General features: G+C 44.3%; 1 long non-coding RNA gene across 1 annotated transcript in view; it reads right to left on the minus strand.

Annotated features, from left to right (window-relative positions):
- Positions 1 to 1,458: 1,458 nt before the first annotated feature.
- LOC132536868 (uncharacterized) overlaps positions 1,459 to 25,295 on the minus strand; it is a 61,080-nt gene continuing 37,243 nt past the window's right edge. Inside the window, exon 3 of the long non-coding RNA XR_009548416.1 lies at positions 1,459 to 1,668. This is a non-coding gene — a long non-coding RNA (uncharacterized LOC132536868). The remainder of the gene's footprint in view (positions 1,669 to 25,295) is intronic.

The raw sequence follows: 25,295 nt of genomic DNA on the forward strand, positions 1-25,295 counted from the left end.
TACACGCCATCAGAAAAGAAGTAATGCTGGCCAGTGCATATTCTCCTTCTGACAAGTAGCTTCTCCCCACTTACAGCTAGCTGGTCAACGTTAACAAAAAATGACATGTCTGTGGATTCAACGATCAGCCTGGGACTGTGAGAATTTTATCAAGCGTCTAACTCAACAATAGCATTGTATTCCATCCTAAGGACCAGAAGCCCTTTGAAGTGATTAAGAAGAACATGCGTAGGAAGGAGAGAGCAATAGTAAGACTTGCTACTTTATAGCAAGAAGTATGACTTCAGGGTCACAATATTGGAAGAATGGTAGTGAAGGATTAGGACCTAATGGAAGAGCGTGATACATACCCAGCCCCTCTAAGATCTGCTTCTTATTAAACTCACCCCAAAGAGAATTCACTCACATTCTTCTTCCTAAATGTAATTCCTTTTTACGAGGAAAGAGATCACATAAAGTCTCTGGTACTCAGTTTCTTTCTTAAGTACTTCTCAGTGCTAAATTTAACTCCCCCCAACCCCCAAAACAGAGGACAGATGAGATAACTTGAAAGAAAGCACTTCAGGTAAGATGTGTTTTTTTGTTTTTGTTTTTTCTTTTTCTTTTTCAGATCCAGCTTATGTTATTGTATTCGTACTTACGTGTTTGAGCACCTATTTGGTACACAGAGAATTACAAGGAATGAAACGAAGGATTACAACATGCCTGGTTTCAAATAACATATGGCTTGTAAGGAAAAGGTAATAAGTATTCATAAAACAAACCTTTATTTGTAACCCCCAGGTTTTCTCTATGAAAACATCCTTAGTTTTCTACTTTTTTCCCCCTCTGAATAAAGGACCTTATTGTTTATTCGAATGACCGTAGAGAAATATCACATTAGCTTTACAGAAACATTTTTTCTTCTTTGATCAGGAGATTTCTATCGACTACCACAGGTAACACCATACTTTTTTTTTTTTAAATACCTGGTTTGGTTTTGCATCCTTCTGTAAATAGCCAAAGGCCAGTTTTGATTCTATGTAAAGGCCTCTTCCTCCCCTCCCCCACACAAATGGGCAGTGATTTTGAATTCCTTCTCTAACTCAATATTCCAATTTGAATGCAAATTATAAATCTTTCACAAGGGTTTTTTTTTTTTTTTGCCATCTGGAATGTGAGGATATATCTTATAACTTTCAGCAATGACGTCTGAGAGCTAACTATAGGCTTGTTTGCTCCTAACCACCTCAATAACTCTTGTCATTAGCAAAAATGCAGTATTATAATTAAACGTCTTTCTCGCAGGTATCTGGAAGTCCGTGAGCCTCCTAAACTACCCTTTGTGGGTTTTAATCGACTTTTTCTTTGACTTCACTTAAGCACAGAAACGCAAGTTGCTCCCTTCAACCCATTGAGCCAGGGTTTGAGGCCCTGTTAACACTTAGAGAATTTATACGCACACATGCGGAGGGGGATAAGCCCTTTAAACACCTTCTTAGTTTAGGAACCTCTTTTGTTTCTTTTCCACTTCACCTCACACTCCTCTGTGTGGGCATTCTCTTACTTGTGAGCGCTTCCAAATCATGGCGTCCCGATTTCCTTTTACAGCTCTTACTGTGTTTTATTCTTTATTGAGCTCCAGTGCTCAGAGAAGAACTTGACTTCCCCGCATCTTATGGGTCCTTCCTGGAAAAAAAAAGAAAGAAAGAAAGAAAGAAAGAAAGAAAGAAAGAAAGAAAGAAAGAAAGAAAGAAAGAAAGAAAGAAAGGAAGGAAGAGGCCTCAGTTGTGATGACTGTGTTAAGTGTTTTGGGTTTCAGAGTGAAATTCAGATGTTGCTTCAGTTCCAGCCCTGTTTTTTTTTTTTTTTCTTTCAGCAAGTAGATTGAACCCACAGACTTTTTTTTAATCCTCCTGAAGATTTAACCAGCCAGAAGGCAATAAAGGTGATGAACATTGACCTGAGAAGCTAATGATTTTTCCCACTGTAACATAAAAACAAGTAAGCATGTCTTCAACCTCTCCCACTTTATAATCATTTTTTGAAATGTATTTGCCGTCCTTTGAGGGGGAGGGGAATGTCTGTTTTTTCATTGTTTGTTTTTAAGTGCCTGTAATATATATAGGTCTTCAGCTACATATCCAGATTTAGAACTGTAGGGCATTACACCAGCTCTCCTGCATTGCTTTATACTATGGCCTATTTACATAATCATTGTTTTGCCTGAAAGATCCCCACCCATGCCTGCAGGGCACATTAATCCCCGCCAGCCTTCTACCTTCCCAGAATGCCTTGTTTTCTCCACCCCCTTTCCTAGCCAATTCCGTCCCAACTTGCCACTTCTGGAATTCTCCTATAAAAGTCATTTCTGTTTCCTCTCTCTCTCTTTCTCTCTCTCTCTCTCTCTTTCCCTCTCCCTTCCTCCCCTCCCTACCCTCTATCCTCTCTCCTCTCTTCCCTCTTCTCTCTATTTTCCGCATCCCAACCTGGAGAAGGGCTGGTGTGCAAAGCGGGAGGCAGCCATTTTGCTAGCTCCTTGTGGCCTAAACCCGCTGTGCTCACACCCGACTCTGGAGCATCCGCATGAATAAAGATTTGCAGATTTGCATTCCCGCTCCGCCATGAGTTCCTGGTCTCTTCTCTCTTGGGTGTCACTAGCCCAGCATAGAATAGTAAAGGAGTGCACCACAGCAGCTCTACCTCTGCAGAAAGCTAAAAATCATCTTCAGTGCTTATGCCAACAATCATAGTTTTATTTAGGTTATAGAAATGTATTGTTCCTTATTATTCTTGCATTAACTTCATCGATGGACTTTCTTTATATTTATTTATTTTTTTACCAGAGCACTGCTCAGCTCTGATTTATGGTGGTGCTGGTAGGGGTGGGGTGGGGCAGTGAATTGAACCTGGGATTTCAGAGCCTCAGGCAACAAATTCTCTTTGCCATCTATCCCTGCCCAGTCTGACTTTACAAACCAGTTTAATTATTCTTTTTCCTCATTGGTAAAGTGAGAGACTTGAGATTTTTCTGACAAAGAATCTGAAAGCATGCCTGACACCTAATGTTTATTTGTATCACAGGACATAACCAATCTGACTCATCAAAAACAATTAGGTGTTGGAGATCCTGTTGTGAACACAGGTTAAATGATGAATGAAGTGGTGGGGAAGACAGCTCAAGAGTCATGCAAAGAGTCTTTTTTTAAAAAATATTTATTTTATTTATTTATTCCCTTTTGTTACCCTTGTTGTTTTATTGTTGTAGTTATTATTGTTGTTGTCGTTGTTGGATAGGACAGAGAGAAATGGAGAGAGGAGGGGAAGACAGAGAGGAGGAGAGAAAGATAGACATCTGCAGACCTGCTTCACCGCCTGTGAAGTGACTCCCCTGCAGGTGGGGAGCCGGGGGCTCGAACCAGGGTCCTTATGCCGGTCCTTGTGCTTTGCACCACCTACGCCTAACCTGCTGCGCTACAGCCCGACTCCCTGCAAAGAGTCTTTGATGCCTGAGTCTACAAAGTCCTGAGTTCAATCCTCCAGGGCCACCTTAAAACAGCAGAGGAGACCGCAATCTTCATCTGTAATATCCCTGCCTTTAGGCTCATGATTAGTCAACAGTTTGTGCTGCTTTCTATCTTAACTCTTTTTTTAGCCACTAGGTTCCAGATGCTATCAGGATGCCAATTGGGCTTCCCTGGGCAGATGACCCCACCAATGTGTCCTGGAGCTCTGCTACCCAGAGCCCTGCCCCACTAGGGAAAGAGAGAGGCAGGCTGGGAGTGTGGATCCACCTGTCAACACCCATGTTCAGCAGGGAAGCAATTACAGAAGCCAGACCTTCCACCTTCTGCATCCCACAATGACCCTGGGTCCATACTCCCAGAGGGATAAAGAATAGGAAAGGTATCAAGGGAGGGGATGGGATACAGAGCTCTGGTGGTGGGAATTGTATGGAATTGTACCCCTTTTATCCTATGATCTCATCAATATTTGCATTTTATAAATAAAAAATTTAAAAAAACAGCATAGAAGTGCTCTGTTAGGAAAAAAAGAAAGAAAAAATTTTCTTATAGCTAGAATTTAAATTTTCTTCTATTAAAAATATATTTATTTATTTATTTATTTTGTATGTGATTAGATTTAGGCCTAATAAGCTCAGCAAGCAAATAGAAAGGCCTAAAGAAGGCACCATAAATTGTCTAATTAAATACTTACTACTAGGGCCTAGACATCCTCCTATCTTACCTCCTACTTCACTTCCTTCAGTCACTCTATCTATTCAGTTAACTACACAAAAGAAAGTAAGAGATATCCCTTAATGTCTCCTGACAGCATCAGCATTATTGTCACTCATTGATAATCTTTAGAAGAAACACCATAGACAATTGGCCTAGAGAGATACTGGCAATATAGATCAATATATGTTATATAATATATATGTATATATATAATATATACATATATTATATAATATAATACACATATAATATATACATATAATTATATAAATATATGTATATTATATAATATGTATATATGCATATAATTATATAAATATGCATGTATATATTTATACAAATTATATATAAATTATATATGTATATATTATATATACATATAATTGTATAATATATGTATACATATATATTATAGAATACAATACATATATAATATATATGTATATATATGTCACATATATGTGACAATTATTGTCCTATGACAACCTTTACTATAATCATCAAACAAGTAAATGCAGTAAAACTCAAGACTAACTTAGACTCCACTAATATCCTAGGGGTGTTTCCTCCCTGACTTGATGCCAGACCCCACAGACCTAATACCAGTTTGGACGGCAAATAACACCACCTTCTCCTCACAGCTGACTAGCAGAGTGTGGTGGGACACTTTTTGGTGGGAAGGTCAGAACCAATAGAATTTTTTGAAGCCTTCAGATCCTTTAATTTTCCTGCTGCAGGGCCAGGCGATGGTGCACCAGGTTCAGTGATCACCTTACAGTGCACAAGGACCTGGGTTCAAGTCTCAGATCCCCACCTGCATGGGGGAAACTTCATGAGTGGTGAAGCAGGGCTGCAGGTGTCTGTCTCTCTCCCTATCTTCCTCTCACCTCCCAATTTCTCTCTGTCTCATTCCAATAATAACTAAAAAAATATTAAAAAATAAAAATAAAATGGTGCACTGGATCAATAATCTGGAATGCATTCTTTTTTATGATTATCAATTTTTTTTTTTTTACTGGAGGACTAATGATTTACAGTAAATACAACAGTCGATACATGTGTAACATTTCTCAGTTTTCTGCAAAACACTCTCACCTCAGCCTAGGTCCTCCTCCACCATCAGGCACCTGGATCTGAAAGCCACGCCCACACTCACAAGTCCTTTACTATAGTGCAATACATCAAACCCAGTCCACGTTCTGCTTTTTGTTTCCCCTTCGGTTCTTTTTTTGGGGGGGGGATTTTTTCCCTTTTTTCTTTATTTATTTCCTTTTGTTGTCCTTGTTGTTTTATTGTTGTAGTTATTATTGTTGTTGTTGGATAGGACAGAAAGAAATGGAGAGAGGAGGGGAAGACAGAGGGAGAGAAAAAGACAGACACCTGCAGGCCTGCTTCACCGCCTGGGAAGCGACTGCCCTGCAGGTGGGAGCTCCACCTGTGCTTAACCCGCTGTGCTACTGCCGGATTCCCTCCCCTTCTGTTCTTATTTCTCAGCATCTATGAATGACATCATCCCATATTCATCCTTCTCTTTCTGGTTTCTCTCACTTCACAGGATTATGTCAAGATCCATCCCAGATGAGGTGAAGAAGGTGAATTCTTCATTCTTAAGAGCTGAATAATATTCCATTGTGTATTTAGACCACAACTTGCTCAGCCATTCATCTGATATTGGACGCCTGGGTTGCTTCCAGGTTTTGGCTATTACACATTGTGCTGCTTTGAACATGGGTATACACAGATTTTTTTTGGCTGGGTGTGTTGGGTCCCTTAGGATCTATCCCCAAGAGAGGAATTTCAGGGTCATAGGGCAGGTCCCCTTGTAGCCTTCTGAGAGTTGTCTAGACTGCTCTCCACAGGGGTTGGACCCACTGACATTCCCACTGCAGTGCAGGAGGGTTCCTCTGTCCCCACAACCTCTCCAGCATTTGTTGTCACTCTCTTTTATGATGTGTGTTAGAGAGTACCTTCTTACAAGGTTAGCATTAGACATGAGGCATGGTACTTAGCACTTAATCAGAAAAGTTCTTAGGTTCAATCTCTTAGGTTGGAAGCAGATTGTAATAAAATCATAGTCTTTTGTGTTTGTCTTTCTGATGACTGAAGAGAAAGGAGTCCAGAAAGAAGGGATTAATGTGAATGCAAAATTATTCAAAAGAAGAAAAATAGATCTAGTAACAATATAAGAAAATGTCCATCCGTGGAGCCCTGTCTCAGAACTTCATCTTTGCTGGTCAGGAAAGGCAGCTCACAGTCCCGGGGAGACTGAGGTCCCTGGAGGGGCCAGCCCACAGCAATCCCTGAAGAAACTTGCGTCCAAGTTTCAGTTGGAGTCTCTGAGTGTCAGCATTTGGTGTTCTCCTGCCAGGAAGGTGCTGTTTCTGGACCACTGCTCTGGCTCGCTCTGGCCGAGATCCCTTTCCATTGTCTGCTCACGGAGAGGCCTGGGGGTGAAGCTCCTTCTCCACGTCATGCTGTGCTTGCTTTTTTTTCTTTCTTTTTTTTTAATGAGACCATATTTGTCCACGAGGCCCTGTGTGACCTTGGCAAATGATGAAACTCTCTCTGTCACAGTTCCCTCATCTGGGGTGTGTGTGTGTGTGTGTGTGTGTGTGTGTGTGTGTACCTGTTCCATGGAGCTGCAGTGAATATTAGGAGACTAATTACAGGGAACACAGCAGTGCTGGCCATGATGTCAGCATGGCCATGATGTGTGTTACTGAAAATAAATAAATAAAACAAAAACGAAAAAGAGAGGCTGGCATTTTCGGATAGGTAGAAATGATGGTTTTATAAGGTTCCTACAAGTCGCGGTTACACTTTGGCTTCCTGCTCTTACGCCTGTAAATAAAGCTAAGTTTCACTGAGTTTAGGCAAAAGTGGAAAACACTCTAAGTCTTTTTAAAAAATATGTGTTTATTTATTCCCTTTTGTTGCCCTTGTTTTTTATTGTTGTAGTTGTTTTTGTTATTGTTGTCATCATTGTTGGATAGGACAGAGAGAAATGGAGCAACGAGGGAAGAATGGAAAGGGGGAGAGAAAGACAGACACCTGCAGACCTGCTTCACCGCCTGTGCAGTGACTCCCCTGCAGGTGGGGGATCTAGAGGCTTGAACCGGGATCCTTCCACTGGTCCTTGAGCTCCACGCAATGTGCATTTAACCCGCTGCCTACTGCCCGACTCCCAACATCCTAATTCTTTAATTGTCTGCTCTTCAGCCATCAGTTTCCAAGAGCAAGCAGCCTAGAAACCAGCTCCCAGAGAGCCTGATTTTTATATGGTAGGGCTCTTAAATAACGTTGAGACCTTGCGTTGTTACAGCTCCTAATCATGACCAGGTGCCTCCCTCCTTCTTAATTTACTGGCTTTAATAATTAACAGTCCTAATGGGTGACAGTATTCCCGGCAGTGAGTGTCAGTTCTCGGGAACCAGGTTGAACTCAAAAGGGTCTGTCTATCTGTCCGCCTGACACTCCCTCATACTGTTTCTTTTTTTTTTTTTTTTTTTAGTATTTATTTTATTTATTTATTTATTTATTCCCTTTGTTGCCCTTGTTGTTTTATTGTTATAGTTATTATTGTTGTTATCGTTGTTGGATAGGACAGAGAGAGATGGAGAGAGGAGGGGAAGACAGAGAGGAGGAGAGAAAGATAGACACCTGCAGACCTGCTTCACCGCCTGTGAAGCGACTCCCCTGCAGGTGGGGAGCCGGGGGCTCAAACTGGGATCCTTAGGCCGGTCCTTGTGCTTTGCGCCACCTGCGCTTAACCCTCTGCTCTACAGCCCGACTCCCTACTGTTTCTTTAAAGGCAATCTCAGGAGCCAAAAAGAAAAGTCACAGAGTAGAGTGCCCACCTTGCTATCCCTGTAGTCGGGGTTCAAGCCTAGGCACTGCCTGGAGGGGCAACAAGAGTGGAAGACCCCTGAGTGTGTGCTGTCTCTCCCTCTCATCTGTATCTGTGTGTCCTCCATCCCTCATCCACTTCGACTCCAACTCCTCCTCCTCTTCCTCCTCTCCTTCTCCCCACCCTGCCCCCCATTCTCAGGTTCCTCTGGGGTGAGTGAGAGAAGACCCAGGTGAACCTGGACTTAAACCAAAGCACTCCCAAACCAGGTTGTAAATGTTTTATGCAAAAAAATTGGGGGAAAAGAAGGGGGGGTCGTTTCTAGAACTGTTTACCATGCTTTTTTTTTTTGGACTCTTACACCACAAAGAGGAAAAAGAAATCACCCAGAGAAAGCAAAGTGGTCTGGCTGTCACCGCATGCTGATAACCGAGAAGGTCTACTGTTGCCCCGCTCCTGGCCAGACCCTCAAGCCATCTTGTCTCTCTGAGAGATCCTTAACCTTCTCTGTGCCTTCTATTTTTGGGGGGGGGGGACTTCTTTTTGGACTAGTTGTTTTTGAATTTTTTTTACCTCTTTAAAACAAGAGCTCATCAATTCTGTAGTGAATCGGCAGATTGATTGGCGGTAAGGCTCAGCTAAAGGAAATAAAAATTCTTCTGAATAAAAATGCCACTTTGTGGGGCTAGGCAATGGTGTACTACAGGGCACAAGGACCCCGTTCAAACCCCTGGCCCCCACCTGCAGGGGGAACACTTCAAGAGTGGTGAGACAGGGCTGCAGGTGTCTGTCTCTTTGTCTTTCTGTCTCCCCCTCCCTTCTCAATTTCTCTCTGTCTCTATTCAATTATCAAGGAGTAAATAAAAAATAGTTTTAAAAAAATGCCGCTATGCTCCAGTTCCCAGACCCCTTACCCTGGCTCTTTCCAGCCCAATCTTGGATTATATTCACTGTTCCATATATTGAGTCGGTCCTTCTGAGATTCCTCAGCCTTTGTTCTTTTGTGTGTGTTTTATTAATGGCTAGTTAATTTATATATTCATAAGTTATTCAAGTTTTATTAGGCCTGATAGAAGGAAATTGTTGCACAGGAAGTGGGAGTGGCGACAGGTGTGGGTGTGGCTTAGCAAGGAGGTGAAGGCAGGACTTGGATGCTTATCAGCTTGTCCTACCTTGGCCTTCTCCCTCTCCCTCTTTTCTCCCCTTCTTTCTCTCCCTCTGCCTCTCTCCCTCCCTCCCTCCCGGAGTGTACTCTCTCTTTCTCTCTCCTTGGTCCACGTGTACTCCGATATAAGGATGTTCTCCGTTTTCCTGAATAAAGTTTAAAATTCCTGAAAATTCATGCTTTCTCTTCAATTCTTTGTTGGGATTATGTGTGATGAACTTTCACCATGTGAGTAGCAGACTCAGGCCCATAACCGCCCCCCCCCATACACTATTACTATAATTGCAAACTGTTTTCCTTTCTTGGCTTCCAGATGTATACTTTACCACATCATTAATTTTAATGAGAGAGAAAGAGAGAGAGAGGGAGACACAGAGAGGAAAGAGAGAGACCAAACACTGCTCACCTCTGGATTATGGTATGGTGAGACAGGGGCTTAAACCTGGGGCTCCTGGAGCTTCATGAGTAGAAGTCTTTTTCCATAACCATAATGTCATCTCCCTGCCCTGGTCCCCCCATTCCTTGTTGGTGTTGGTGCTCTGAAGAGTGTTATTTCAGTTTACTCAAGCTGCCATTGTCAAGTAGCAGCCTGGGGCCTCAAGTAACAGAAATGCCTTTGCTCCAAGTTCTTGAGGTCAGTCGCAAGGCCCAGGATCCAGGCCAGCGGGACAGGTAAGAGGAGCTGTGCACATAGCTACAGGGTTCCTTCCCCGTTGGAATAACTGCTCTGTCCAGGAAACAGCAGTAATATCTTTTTAAAAAAATATATTTTATTTGCTTATTTATTTTCCCTTTTTGTTGCCCTTGTTTTTCATTGTTGTTGTAGTTATTGACGTTGTCGTTGTTGGATAGGACAGAGAGAAATGGAGAGAGGAGAGGAAGACAGAGAGGGGGAGAAAGATAGACTGACACCTGCAGACCTGCTTCACCGCCTGTGAAGCGACTCCCCTGCAGGTGGGGAGCCGGGGTCTCGAACTAGGATCCTTAAGCCGGCCTTGGGCTTTGTGGGCTTTGTGCCACGTGCACTTAACCCACTGCGCTACCGCCCGACTCCCCTTGTTTTGTTTTTTAACCCGAGCACTGCTCAGCTCTGGCTGATGGCCTTGTGGGAGGGATTGAACCGGGGGACTTTGGTGCTTCAGGCATGAGAGTCTCTTTGCATAACCATTATGCTATCTACCCCTTTTGCCCTGCCCCCAGCAATATCTAACCGGTGCTTTCCTTGACCATCCTGTGAACCCAAATATGCTTGAGATAGATATGAGTTGGTTCTTTAAAAAAAAAAAAAAGTTTTATTTATTTAATTTTAATGAGAGAGATACAAGGAGTAAGAAAGAACTGGTTTATGGTGGTGCTGGGGACTGAACCTGAGAATTCAGAGCCTCAGGCATGAGAGTCTGTTTGCATAGCCATTATGCTATTTTCCCAGCCCTCCCCGTTAGTTCTTACACATTCAAGTTCACAAGCCTAAGTCTTCCCCTCTGCCATTAACAAGGGTTCCTTTTGTGTTCACAGTGGATGCTTGCTCAGCCTGAAAGAAAAGTCTCTACCATCCTTCCTCTAACACCTGGCCATTCAGCTTCCACCACAGCTCAGCGATTTTTTTTTTTTTTTTTATCCACTCGACGGAGTGCCCCCTGGGCCTTCAAGTAAACTCTCTTTCCATCGAAGGGCAGGTGGGCCCTTTCTGTCCCTCTCAGCCGGGTGATACTGTGGGGAGAGACATCTTCCTCTGCTCTTCCTTTTCCTATCCTATGAGCTACACACTAAGGCAACCCTAGTCAGGTCTTCTTGGCTCTGTGTTCTATCTCCACTTGCATTTCCGCAGTTTCCAAGGCCAAGGCAGAGAGAGAGAGAGAGAGAGAAGAGAGAGAGAGAGCTCTTGCCCCTGCTGCTGGCTCCCTTCCTAGCTGGTTGTGTATATGAAGAAACCGTGACGTGCAGGGTTTTTTTTTTTTTTTTTCCAAGTTCCCTTATTTATAGGGTTGGAAGAATGACTGCCATTTACCTTTCAGACCAGACCCCTGTTGAGTGGAACTAACTGGAGGAAGGCCGTTCCGCCTATGGCCTATGCCGTCACCCTTCCAAGTGTGTGGGGCGACTGGGGAAGAATGAGAGGCGTGTTGACCCTCTGGGTTTCGTGTTTTATGTGCGGCTGTAAAGAGTTTACCTGCTCCTGCCCGGAATCACTCCTATTGGGAGAGCACATGGGTCGTAAACACCAGGTAGTTAGTTAGTTACTGCTTTAACCATTTGTGATGAAATGGGGGACTCGGACGTTCACGGCAAGGTCTTCCTCCATATCTGACCATGGAGGAAATGATACTGTAGTCTGTTCAGGCTTGGAAGAAAATTGTCATCCTTACACTCAGGGAAAAGGGGGTCCTTATCCTGAGCCCCCATGCAATTGAGGGCCCCACCGGACCACCCCAGGCAACTCTGCCTGCCCCATGCTGCAAGTATATTGGGGTGAGGGGGTATACCGCTGAGACTGGTCCTCAAAGGTTCATTACACAAGAAAGGGGTAGATAGCATAATGGTGATGCAAAAAGACTCTCATGCCTGAAACTTTGAAGTCCTAGGTTCAGTCCTACCCAGCATCATAAGGCAAAGCACTGGTAAAATAATTAAGAATCATCATCATAATAAAGGTTCATCACACACAAACTCAAAAAATAATTGAGGAGAAAGCATGATTTCCAGGAATTTTAAGCTTTATTCTGGAAAACTGAGAACATCTGCATGTTGGAGTATAAGTGGGCAGTGACAGAGAAGGAAGTCCCAGGTTCAAGCCCCCAGTCCCCACCTGCAGGGGGAAAGATTTGCAAGTGAAGCAGGACTGCAGGTGTCTCTCATTCTCTCCATCTACCCCTTCATCTCAGCTTCTGGCTGTCTCTATTCAGTAAATAAATAAAGATAAATGGAGTAGGGCACCAAAGTAAAAATCTCTGGGTTGAGGGCGAGAGCAGAAGGTCAGCTTCACTGGGGGTGGGGTGGGGGTGGGGAGAGAATGGGATGGTGGGAATGGTGTTTATGTACACTCCTATTAATTTGTAGTCATACAAATCACCATTTAATTAATATGAGAGGGGGAAAATTGATCTCAAACTTTTTAATGCACAGACCATAGGCTGAGTCTTTGATATGTTGACTCTCTTAAAAGCTTAGACCAGGTAGAACAGAAGCAACTGGTGGCACAGCTATATACAAATAATGTCAAAGGACATAAATTATGGTGATGTTGTGTATGATACAGCAAATCCTAACAAAGGGATTTTTTTTCCTAGTTAATCCAATTGCCAAATAATGTGATTAAAGCAATAACTATCTATTGCCTTCTTAAACCCTAAGACAGCAGGAAGTTCCCTCTTCATCTACAGAGCCAATATTTCCCCCAGTCCTGGAACCTCTAGGGTGGGGCTCACTTTCCTGCAAGCTTCTCTCAATTCATACCAAATGATACTGCATTCACCGATGCCAACCTAATCAAGGCAACAAGTACCACCCCAGCATGCTTCACTCCAGACTGTGTCCAGAGACGTCAGGCATGGAATGCAACCCTTCAGCCTCATTATTCAGGTGAGACCTTTCCTTTCATAGGATTCTCTAATTCCATTTCAGGTGGTTCACTTTCTAACAAAGTCCCAAAACCTAGATATAGACCAGGTCCCATGAGATAGAGCATATGTTCACATGTATCCATAAATTAGGGCAAAATACATACCTGAAAGCAAAAGTACACAATAGTCTGCAGTGAGTCAGTATAAAGTTCATAATGAAATAGTGTCTACTTAGACTTAGATACCCTCCTCACCTACTTCCTATTAACACTTCCCTCACTCCAAAGCTAACTTTGTCAAAGCAAGGACTGCAAAAGCTGAATAAGGACAAGAGACTGGCATACTTTAACAATGACTGTTTAGTCACTATCAGGCCACCCCATCAGCTGGGGCCCTAGTCAGGGAGTCCTGAGATTCCCAAACAGACATGATGGACCCAGACCTCGAATAAATCCCTCTCCCCAATGTTACCAGTCATCTCTATCAGGAACAACACAATAGACCCCATTGTGGCCCCCTTTGGACCTTGCCCTCAAAGTGGATCAACAATGGCAGAAAATATTCCATCCTCCAAAGGGAGGCTGGACAACATACTCTATGCTACACCTGAGGAAGATGGGTCCTGAAATTGGGGCAGCTTGGAATGTTCCTACTCATGACCACAGAGTGTGAGCTCAGATCTACAGGGATGCAGAGGTCACATAGGTGCCCAAGCTGCATATGGGCCCCAGATCAGATCAGATCCGTGGGGTTTACAGTCAACAACATTTATACACCTTTCCCATATTTGGGAGCTACTCTCTTCCCTGATCCAGCTCTCTGGTCCTTTTTCCAGGCATGACATCATCTCCCCAGACAATAACTTAGATCCACCTGCATATCAGATTTCAGGCTCAGGGGGAAAAAAAAAAAAAGAAAAAAGAACCAAACAAGTCACAGGCCCTTTGGAATATAACTAAAATATGCCTACTAGCTATCTACAAAACAGAGCCCCCCCAGTCAACACCCATGTTCAGTGGGGAAGCAATGACAGAAGCCAGACCTTCCACCTTCTGTATCCCACAATGACTCTGGGTCCACACTCCCAGAGGGATAAAGAACAGGGAAGCTTGTTCAACAATGTGTTTGGCTTTGTATGTTAACTCTCTTTTCAGCCACCAGGTTTCAGATGCCAGCAGGATGCCGACCACACTTCCCTGGACAGATGACCCCACCAATGTGTCCTGGAGCTCCGCTTCCCCAGAGCCCTGCCCCACTAGGGAAAGAGAGAGACAGGCTGGGAGTATGGATCCACCTGTCAACATCCATGTCCAGTGGGGAAGCAATGACAGAAGCCAGACCTTCCACCTTCTGCATCCCACAATGACTCTGGGTCCATACTCCCAGAGGGATAAAGAATAGGAAAGCTTGTTCAACAATGTGTTTGGCTTTGTATGTGAACTCTCTTTTCAGCCACCAGGTTCCGGATGCCAGCAAGATGCTGACCAGACTTCCCTGGACAGATGACCCCACCAATGTGTCCTGGAGCTCCGCTTCCCCAGAGCCCTGCCCCACTAGGGAAAGAGAGAGGCAGGCTGGGAGTATGGATCCACCTGTCAACACCCATGTTCAGCAGGGAAGCAATGACAGAAGCCAGACCTTCCACCTTCTGCATCCCACAGTGACCCTGGGTCCATACTCCCAGAGGGATAGAGAATAGGAAGGCTATTAGCGGAGGGGATGGGATATGGGGATCGGGTTATGGGAATTGTGTGGAATTGTACCCCTCTTATTCTATGGTTTTGTTACTGTCTCCTTTCTTAAATAAAAAATAATAATAATAAAAAGAATAGGAAAGCTATCAGGGGAGGGGATGGGATACAGAGGTCTGGTGGTGGGCATTGTGTGGAGTTGTACCCCCTCTTATCCTATGGTTTTGTCAGTGTTTCCTTTGAGAAAAAATAAATAAATAAAGATAATTTAAAAAGAGAGAGAGAGAGAGAGAAGGAGAGAGAGGAAGAGTGTGGGCCATTTATTCACATGATGAAGTTCCCACTGTGACAGAGGCAGCGAAACCATGCCCATTAACAGCTTCTTCTAAATTCTCACACCACACCTTCACCTCCTTTCTAAGCCCATTAACAGCTTCTTCTAAATTCTCACACCACACCTTCACCTCCTTTCTAAGCCTCACCCACACCTGTTACCACTGCCATTTTCTCCTTGTAACACTGATTTCCTTCCCCCAACGGCATGGGAAACGAGTGGCTGGGAAGCATGTGTGCTGCATGGTGCAGCAGTGTCTGTGTTCCCCGGGTTCTTCCTGTTCATTTCCTGACCTAAACAAACGGGTCCACTCAGCCGGAGCATTCTCTTCGGGACTGTCCCCTGAATTCCTTGCTCAAGTAATCCTCAACCTGCTTCCAGAATTTATAAGCCACAGAGCATCCGAGGGGCACATACCAGCCTAGGAGTGTGGATGGAGCCTGCACATGTGAGCAGGGGTTTCTCCGTACCTTACGGTGTAGACCATCCAGTAATCGGAGACTCCTGTAATGGGACTGACTCCCTTCTCACCACCTCCAGGCTCTGCGAGGAAAGTCTAGGTTAAGAGAAAGACCATCTCCTAACTGACAGCTGAATTGATTCATTCTTCATTTAATAGATAAATCAATGGATGGGTGGCTGGATGGTTAGGCAGATCAGTGGATAGATGCTTAGGGAAAGATGTGCACATACCTATCTATAGATAGATGATGGGGCCAGGTGGTGCTACACCTGGTTGAGCACACATTATAATGGGCAAGGACCCAGGTTCAAGCCCCTGGTCCCCGCCTGCAGGGGGACAGCTCTGCAAGTGGTTAAGCAGTGCTGCAGGTATCTCTCTGTCTCTCTCCCTCGCTATCTCTTCCTACCCTCTGGATTTTTGTCTCTAACCAATAAATAAAGATAATAAAAATTAAAAGGGCGAGGGTCGGGTGGTAGTGCACATGGCACATGCCGGTTACAGCTCCTGGCTCCTCACCTGCAGGGGGGTCACTTTGCAAGTGGTGAAGCAGGTCTGCAGGTGTCTTTCTCTCTCCCTCTGAGTCTCCCCTCCTCTCACTATTTCTCTCTGTCCTATCCAACAACAATAACAACAATAACAATAATACTAATAATAGAAACAACAACAGCAAAAAAGGGGGAAAATTAAAAATAAATAAGTAAAATTTATAAAAATAATAATAAGTGCTAGATGAGACATGGACCTCTATTTATCTCCCTGTCCCAAACCTCAAAGTGAGAGAGGTGGGCTTTCAAGGAAAAAGATTTGGGGGCCAGGTGGTAGTGAAGCGGTTAAGTGCAGGTGGCGCAAAGCACAAGGACCGGCATAAGTATCCTGGTTCAAGCCCTCGGCTCCCCACCTGCAGGGGAGTCGCTTTACAAGCGGTGAAGCAGGTCTGCAGGTGTCTATCTTTCTCTCCTCCTCTTTGTCTTCCCCTCCTCTCTCCATTTCTCTCTGTCCTATCCAACAACGACAGCAGTAACAACAACAATAATAACAACATCATCAACAACAACGAAAAACAAGGGCAACAAAAGGGAAAAAATAGCCTCCAGGAGCAGTGGATTCGTAGCGCAGGCACCGAGCCCCAGCGATAACCCTGAAGACAAAAAAAAAAAAAAAAAAAAGATTCGGGCCTTCAGAGAAGTCTCTGACTCAGGATGCACCTGGAAGCCTTGCACTCTTCCTCTCGGCAAGAATCTCAAGGACTGAGGTAGGCGCTGCGAGCAGGGAGGGGCAGGGGAGAGTCACCAATGAGACCCACCAGCAGCGCCAGTCGCCTAAGTCACTCTTTGTTTCCCAAGCACCCGGAGAGCATTCTTCTCTTGTCCACAAGAATTCCATCTGCAGGGCGGTGACCCCACCCCCAGCTACCAGCTGCTCTTCACTGTCCTGGTCTAAGAATGCAGCTGAGGTTAAAGGTTTGTCCCTGTGTTGGGGCCAGCACACACCCGTCCCTCCCATCGGTCTCTGTAAAGTCTTTCTGGGATCTGCCTGACTCTCTACCATGTGTCACACATCTCAGGATGACGGTGCCTCTTTGAGACCAAAAATAACTGACTGGGCAGGTGGCTCAGCTGGTAGAGCTTGCAATGGCTAATAAAGCCCCAGGTTCAATTCCTAGCACTGCACAGGCTCGAGCAAAGCTCTGGTCTCTCTCTGTCTCTTTCTCCCAAAATCCACCTAAAAATAAAGTCATTAGATAACAGCTGTATGAACAGCCATTACACATATTTTTAGGAATTTTTTTCTTATTCAAATCATTGGAATTTACTTAGTTCCCCTTCCCACCTAAGAAGATGATAAGGGGAAAAGATATCCACAGCTAGAACTTTTGCAAGCATTATATCACATAATTAAGTCTTTCACTGAAAGGAAAAGTGTATATATGTATATGTAATTATGTATGATATAAGTGGAGGTCTTTCTTCTTTAATAGGAAGGGAAATAGTTTTATATAACATGAATATTAAAATTCCATTATTTTAGTACCTGAACTATTTTTTTTAAGATATAAAAATTCTGGGAGTTGGGCAGTAGTGCAGCCGGTTAAGCGCAGATGTCGCAAAGCACAAGGACCGGTGTAAGGATCCCGGTTCAAGCCTCTGGCTCCCCACCTGCAGGGGAGTCGCTTCACAGGCAGTGAAGCAGGTCTGCAGGTGTCTCTCTTTCTCTCCCCCTCTCTGTCTTTCCCTCCTCTCTCCATTTCCCTCTGTTCTATCTAACAATGACATCAATAGCAACAACAATAAAAAACAACAAGGGCAACAAAAAGGAAAATAAATAATTATGAATAAAAAATAACAAAAAAGATATAAAAATTCTTTGTTTTTAAGAATTATTTTTCTTGCCATGCAGGCTTTTTTTAAAAAGAAAAAAATCTTCATCTATTAATTGGATAGAGACAGCCAGAAATCAAGAGGAGAGGGGGTGGTAAAGAGGGAGAGAGGCAGAGAGACGCCTGCAGCCCTGCCTCCCCACTTGTGAAGCTTTCCCCCTGCAGGTGGGGCCAGGGACTCAAACCTGGGTCCTTGCACATTGTATCATGTGCACTCAAATAGGTGCATCACCACTTGGCCCCAGATATAAAAATTCTTGGTAGACTTTGTTTCAATTTTAAAATGTTTTAAAGCATGCCTGTGGGATAGGGAGATAGTGTAGTGACAACACACGGACTTGCCCACAAAAATCCCAGGTTCCGTCCCCAGTGCCATCCTATGCCAGAGTTGAGCAGTACTCTGGCTTCTTTCTCTCTAAAGAATAAACATTGTTTAAGACTTAGAATTAAGTAAGTAAAAACACATCTCTCTTCTTATCAAGGAAATAATCATTACATACCTGAAATAATATCCTTTAGCTTTTTGGAATCACAGTAGTATATGACAGTTTAAATGGTCTCAAATATTGTGTCTAAAATCATTAAGTCAGAATCGCTTTGGAATTTAGACAGCATCACAAGGGAGTGGAGAATCCCCAGAATTCTGCCTCACTTCAGCACTCAGAGTCACTGGGAAGTGCCGGGCAGGGCAAGCCCAAGTTCCTACCAGTTCTTGACTAGGTGTTTCCTGGGAGCAAGTCACTCATTCTTCCTGGAGAACTTTCCTTGCTTGTGTCACGACTGTCTTTGACGCAAACAAATGCAGGTGTGTAGGTGTGTGTGTGTGTGTGTGTGTGTGTGTGTGTGTGTGTGTGTTTTAGGAGTTTTACAAAAAACATTTATCTGTTCAGACCCTGTCAATGAAATTCAGGAAGTTAAAGAAAGTTGGCAGCCCCGCACCATATGACTCATTTAGGGACAAGAAGATCGTCCTTAGGCTACAGGTTGTGTGTCCTAACTTTGCCAATCCTGATCAAACATAAATGACTGCCCTAGAGGATGACTTTCATGCATCTAATGACAGGACATCATGCTGTTGGAATGACTGGAACACAAGAAAATAGTAACAGTCAACAGACCAAAGCAAGATACATCACACATGCCATCACAGACTCAAAACAACAGTGTGGGAACAGAATAGGAACAGTACCCGGCAACTGGGTTTTCCTCCAGACTGAAAGCTTTAGGGATGGGGTCCAATAGATAGAGTTGGACTGAGCTGAAGGAAATGGCTGAGAGGCCGGTGGTGGCACACCTGGTCAAGCGAACATATTACTATGCACTGGGACACTGATTCAAACTTCCTCTTCCCACCCACACGGAGGAAGCTTCAAGGGCAGTGAAGCAAGTACTGTAGGTGTCTTTCCCTCTCTATTTCCTTTCCCCTCTCAAATTCTCTTTCCTAGGAAATAAGAAGAAAAAAAAATGGAGGGAGGGAAGAAAGAAAAAAAAATAAGAAGGAGAAAATGGCCAAGGAGGGCAGGCGATGGTTAATGCGGTTACTTGTCATGGGCAGAGCCCAGATCCGTGCCCAGCCTCCTAGTCTTTGATGCTGTGGCATCTTTCTGTTTCTAACTTTTTCTATGGAAAAAAAAAAAGTCAGTATGGAGTGAAGCCTCAGTGGAAAAAAAAAGAGAGAGAGAGAAAGATGAGAAAATGCCAAAGGACAAAGAAAAGACAATGAGCAATGAAATTTGTCCGAGGAGGATGCACATTGCTCTTTGGATCTTTCCTCATTCTAATTTTATTTATTTATTTATTTATTTATTTATTTATTTATCTATTATGATTTTTATTTCGAAAATGGAAACACTGACAAGACCATGGGATAAGCTCATTCCAGTTTTTAAGAAGAAAACCTTGCCTCTCTGTGTAGGAGAAGTTGAAGGCAGGTTAAGCTGGAAGTTGAGGAAGCATTCCTAGACTTACAGAACCTCCTGAGCACACAGCTTGAGTCCTCCTGACACCAAGACCAGAGAGCAATGCAGGAAGGGGCTGAGTGGTGGGTGCCCAGCAGAGCACACACATTACCAGGTGCAAGGAGCTCAGATTCAAGTCCCCAGTCCCACCTGGAGGATGGGTGTTGGTCTGCTTCTAATTCTGCTTCTAAGACCCCTTCTGTTTTGATCATCACGTTAGGTTCGCTTGCATTGCTTAACGCTGTGGTCTATTTACATAATCATTGCTTTGTCTGAGACCCGCACTGGTTTAATCCCCACTGGTTCGGGCTCTTTTTCCACTCGCCCCCTCTCCTAGTCACAGCCTGTTTTCCACCATTTAATCCTCACTGGTTCGCGTGCTTTTTCCTTTCCCCACCCCTTATCCTACGTACTTCCACTTCTGATGTCTCAGGAGATATAAAGGACAGGATTTTCTAACGAGTAGAGACTGATTGATTGCACTGCATGCCCGCTCATCAATAAAGATTGAACTGCGTCCCATCTCAGCCATGAGTCCCTGGTCGTCTGTCTCCCGCCCGCAAAGCTAGCCCGGCATCTGGCGCCCAAACAGGGACTGGCAGGTGGGAATGTGATGTTGTGAAGCAGTGCTGCAAGTTCGTTTTCTCTCTCTTTCTCTCTCTCTCCCTTTGTCCCTCTCTCCCTATTTCCCTTTTCCCCTTTGTCCCTCTCTCCCTCTGTCCCTCTGTCCCTCTCTCTCTCTCCCCTCTCTTTTACCAGAGCACTGCTCAGCTCTGCTTATGGTGGTGTGGGGGATTGAACCTGGGACTCTGGAAACTCAGGCATGAGAGTCTTTGCATAACCATTGTGCTATCTACCCCTGTCCTCTCCCTCTCCCTTTCTCTCTATCTCCCTCTCAATCTCCACTTCCCCTCTCAATTTCTCTCTTAAAAAAAAAAAAAAAACAATCCCAGTAACAACCCCGGTGGCAAAAGTACTACTACTAATAATACATTTTTTTAAATAAATATTTTATTTTAATGAGAGAAAGACCAGAGCATTTCACAGCTCTGACTGACGGTGGTTCTGGCAATTGGATGTGGGACCTCAGATCCTCAGACATGAGAGTCTTTGGCAGAACCACTATGTTGTCTCCCCAGCCGATAATTTAAAAATTAAAGAAAGAGAGTAATAAAGGAAAACAGTTATAGCTTGTCTAGTCCCAAAGCAGGATTTATCCACGAGAAGTCAGTTGGGAGAGTCACAGCTCAGCTCTCAATATTTCAATCACAGAAAGTGACGCCAATGTCACAGGGTGTGATTTTTCCGAAGTCCCTAATGTCTTTTCCTTACAGCAGTCAACTGTTTCCTTTGGGGAGGAAATAACCCCTGGAAGCCAGCAGCTGAAGGTCAGTCAGCCCCTTCCAGTTTCTCTACTGACTTCACACACACCGTCCCTTCCCGCCCCACCACCTCCTTCACCTCCCAGTGCCAAGGAGTTCCAACACATCGAAGGCGCCAGGGAGGGCTTTGGAGGGAAGTTCAGGCTTAACAAAGCCAAACCTGTTACATCCCGTCCTCAGTCAGAACAGGAGACTTGAGCTGGCAAGGAACCCCTTCTCCTCTGAAACTCTCTCCGTAACAGCCCTGCACGTAACACGCCAAGCAGCAGTCACTCCAGCATTTGCTTGCCCTGACCTCTGTGTGTGTTCAAATGAGAAGTTTCACTCTGAGTGTCCTGCTCTCTCATCACGACCGCACACAGAAAGCCTGTTTGAAACTTTGGTCTCAGCCACGCTGGGATGTGTTTAATGGTCAGGCCATTGGCATTGTACACAAAGAGAGCCAATTCACACACTTTTGTTGATTTCAATAAATAATAATAATTAAAAAAAAAGGGCTGTACCTCTCCCATCGGAGTCTTTGCCGTGAGGCTATTATCGTCTCCGACTATTTTGTTGACATTGATAGTGCTGTTTGTGAGAGGTCTGAGAGATGGTGCAGTGGATAAAGTACTGGACTCTTGAGCCTAAGGTTCCGAGGTCCTGAGTTCAATCCCTGGCAGCACATGTACCAGGGTGATGTCTGGTTCTTTATCTTCCCTCCTATCTTTTACATTAATAAATTTTTAAAATATATTTTTTAAAAAAGTGTGTAGCTGCCAGTCTGTCCTGACATACACTATCCTCAGCACTGACAACGCATTCATCACTTAACCCACTCACCGGACAGAACGTTCAGCTGCTGACCACCTGCCATGTGAGGCCATGTGCCAGGTACTAGGTAGACAGCAGCTGAAAAGACAAGCCTGGCCCCCATCCTCCTGAAGGTTAATTATAGTCTAAGAAAGACGGCAGATATTTCAGGGGAAAGAGAGAGAGAGAGAGGGAGATGAAGTGAGTCAATGTTGTGTCAAAACTTTAAACTCACTTAATCTTTCTGTGTTCCACTGTCTTCACCAATAAAACAAAGGAGATAGGTCTGCTGGTGGTGCACATGGATTACCATGCGTGAGAACCTGAGTTCAAGTCGCCAGGCACCACGGAGAAGCACCATGTGGGGCAGGGAGACAGAATAATGGTTATGTAAAAGACTTTCATGCTTGAGGCTTCAAGTTCCCAGGTTCCATTCCCTGTACCACCATGACCCAGAGCTGAGCAGTACTCTGGTGAAAATCACACAGTAAACCTTGGACTGGGTTTGGGGTATATTGCACCAAAGCAAAGGACTCTGGGGCAGGAGGGAAGGGGAGAGGTTGGGGGGTGGGATTTGGGGTCCTGGTACATGATGGAGAAAAAGGACCTTAGTTGGGGGGTGAGAGTGTTCGGCAGACACCTATTGTGAGGAGATGGGAGAGATTATACTTTGGTGTCAACAACTGTATTGTGAAGCATGCACCCCCAATAAAATGATATTTTTAAGAATGAGGGGACCAGGTGGTAGCGCAGCGGGTTAAGCGCACATGGCGTGAAGCTCAAGGACCAGTGTAAAGATCCTGGTTCGAGCCCCCAGCTCCCTACCTGCAGGGGAGTCCCTTCACAGGCAGTGAAGCAGGTCTGTAGGTGTCTCTCTTTCTCTCCCCTCTGTCTTCCCCTCCTCTCTCCATTTATCTCTGTCTTATCCAACAACAACAGTAGTAATAACAACAATAACAATAATGGCAACAACAAGGACAACAAAATGGGGGAAAATGGCCTCCAGGAGCAGTGGATTCATGATGCAGGCACCAAGTCTCAGCAATAACCTTGGAGGCAAAAAAAAAAAAAAAAAAAGAAAAAGAAGAAGAAAAAGAAGCAGCATACAAAAGAGAAGCTTTGTGAGAAATGGCATGGTACTGTGGTGTCTCTGTTTAGGTCTGTCTTTCTCTCTGTCTTTGCCTCTATCTCTTTAGCTTGGAAAAAAGAAGCACACACACACATACACAGGAGTACAGCAGAAGCTACAGAACTGCACAGATGCAAAGTTCTATTGCTAAAAAAAAAAGAGTGGGGAAAAAATAGAAGCCTGTCCCAGTTATGTTTGTGGCAATGGTGTATCAATAATTTTATATAGAGAGCATATGGCAAAGGCTGTGACACTGGAGGCCAGAAATGGTCAGATGATGTCAAAGTTACATCTTTGGGGGTTGGGCGGTAGCGCAGCAGGCCTAAGGACCAGTGGAGGGATCCGGTTTGAACCCCCGGCTCCCCACCTGCAGGGGAGTCGCTTCACAGGCGGTGAAGCAGGTCTGCAGATGTCTGTCTTTCTCTCCCCCTGTCTGTCTCCCCCTCCTCTCTCCATTTCTCTCTGTCCTATCCAAAAACTGCAATGACAACAACAATAATAATGACAACAACAAGGGTAACAACTAGGGCAACAAAGTGGGGGAAAAAAATGGCCTCCAGGACCAGTGGATTTGTAGTTCTGGCACTGAGTCCCAGCAATAATCCTGGAGGTAAAAAAAAAAAAAAGAATGTTTAGGAAAAAAAAAGTTACATCTTTATTTTTTCAGATAGAGGCAGAGGGAGAAAGAGAGAGAGAGAGCCCATAGCACTGAAGCTTCCTTCAATATGAGTGGGGACTAGACTCAAACCTGGGTCACATGTAAATGGCACAGCAGTGTACTACGCAGTTGGGCTGTTTCATTCACATTTACTCTCTCTCTCTCTCATCCTGCTGCTGCATGGCCGGTTCCTGGTGGCAGGATGGTTTTATTTCTCTCCTGGAACCTTCATGCATGCTCCTTTCTCCACTTGCTTTCTTTTCTAGTCACTGGTATCTGTTCTTTGAGTTCAAGTCACTCACAAGTCACTTTTTTCATCTTTTTTTTTTTTTTTTTGGTCAGGTGTTACTATTTGTCACTGACCTTTTCTACATAAACTAGTTCACATGGTCTAAGTTTCTACTCAAATATCCTAGTTGCTATCTGCAAATACTGTGTATGACTTCTCCCCTTGGATTTGAACATCAACTGTAAATAAAAGTAGAATTTTTTTTCCTCCAGGATTATCCCTGGGACTCAGTACCTGTGAATCCACTGCTCCTGGAGGCTATTTTTTCCCCCTTTGTTGCCCTTGTTGTTTGTTGTTGTTGTTATTGCTGTCATTGTTGTTGGATAGAACAGAGAGAAATCGAGGGAGAAGGGGAAGACAGAGAGGGGGAGAGAAAGACAGACACCTGCAGACCTGCTTCACCGCTTGTCAAGTGACTCCCCTGCAGGTGGGGAGCCGGGGGCTCGAACTGGGATCGTTACACCAGTCCTTGGGCTTCGTGCCATGTGCGCTTAGCCCACTGCGCTAATGCCTGGCCCCTGCAAGTCACTTGTACAGCTGTTGAGTTTAGTTAATCTTTAGTCCCCCAAAGACTTTGGCATATCTGTTCTTTAAAATATATATATATATTTTATTTCAATGAGAGAGAAAGATATGGAGAGAGAGAAAGACCAGAGCTTTGCTCTGATCTGGCTTACGGTGGTGCTGGGGATTGAACCTGGGACCTGGAAACCTGAGGCATGAAAGTCTTTTTGCATAACTGTTATGTCACCTCCTCTTGACATATCATTGTGCCACAGCTTCTAATGTTCTATGAGTTCATTTTGTCACCCTTTGTCATTCCAAATCAGGGAAAGAAAACACTTGACCAGTCTGTTTGGTGGAAGGTCGACCAGTTGTCTGGTGCCCACTTCTGACTGAGGCTGTAGTGGTATGGGAGGAGCTGGGTTAGGTATGGGTCCTGGCCCACCAAGGTCCCCATTAAGATTATTTTGGTTCTGGCTGAAAGGTGGAGCCGTGGCAAACATCAGGGTCAACCTAGGTCTCATACAGTGTGCAAAGAGAAACCAGAGGCCCCTTCCTCTTCAGGCCACAGCCAGTGCAAGGCTCCTTAAAATTATTTACATTTTAGAAAGCAGAACCTAATTAATGCTGGCTGGAAGATTCCTGGACTCGAGATCCTGATCCCAGTTTTTCTATTAGCACACAAGATGTCAGTTGGAAGCTCTCTTGTGCCTCACTTTCTTTGTCTGTAAAAACAGAGAGCTCCTATCTATTACCTCTTGAGGTTGCAGAGAGGAAAAATAAAATTGATTTGCAAAGTGTTTTACTGCCTTAAAGGGTTATGTTGAGACAGGCCTGTATTGCAATAGCCTGACTTGTTGCTGCATGTCATAAACAGGAGTATTGAGAGAGTATCTTTTTTTAAATAGCTACACATATCCCTGACA

Source organism: Erinaceus europaeus, chromosome 2 (genome assembly GCF_950295315.1).
Source record: "Erinaceus europaeus chromosome 2, mEriEur2.1, whole genome shotgun sequence".
Lineage (NCBI taxonomy): Eukaryota > Metazoa > Chordata > Mammalia > Eulipotyphla > Erinaceidae > Erinaceus > Erinaceus europaeus.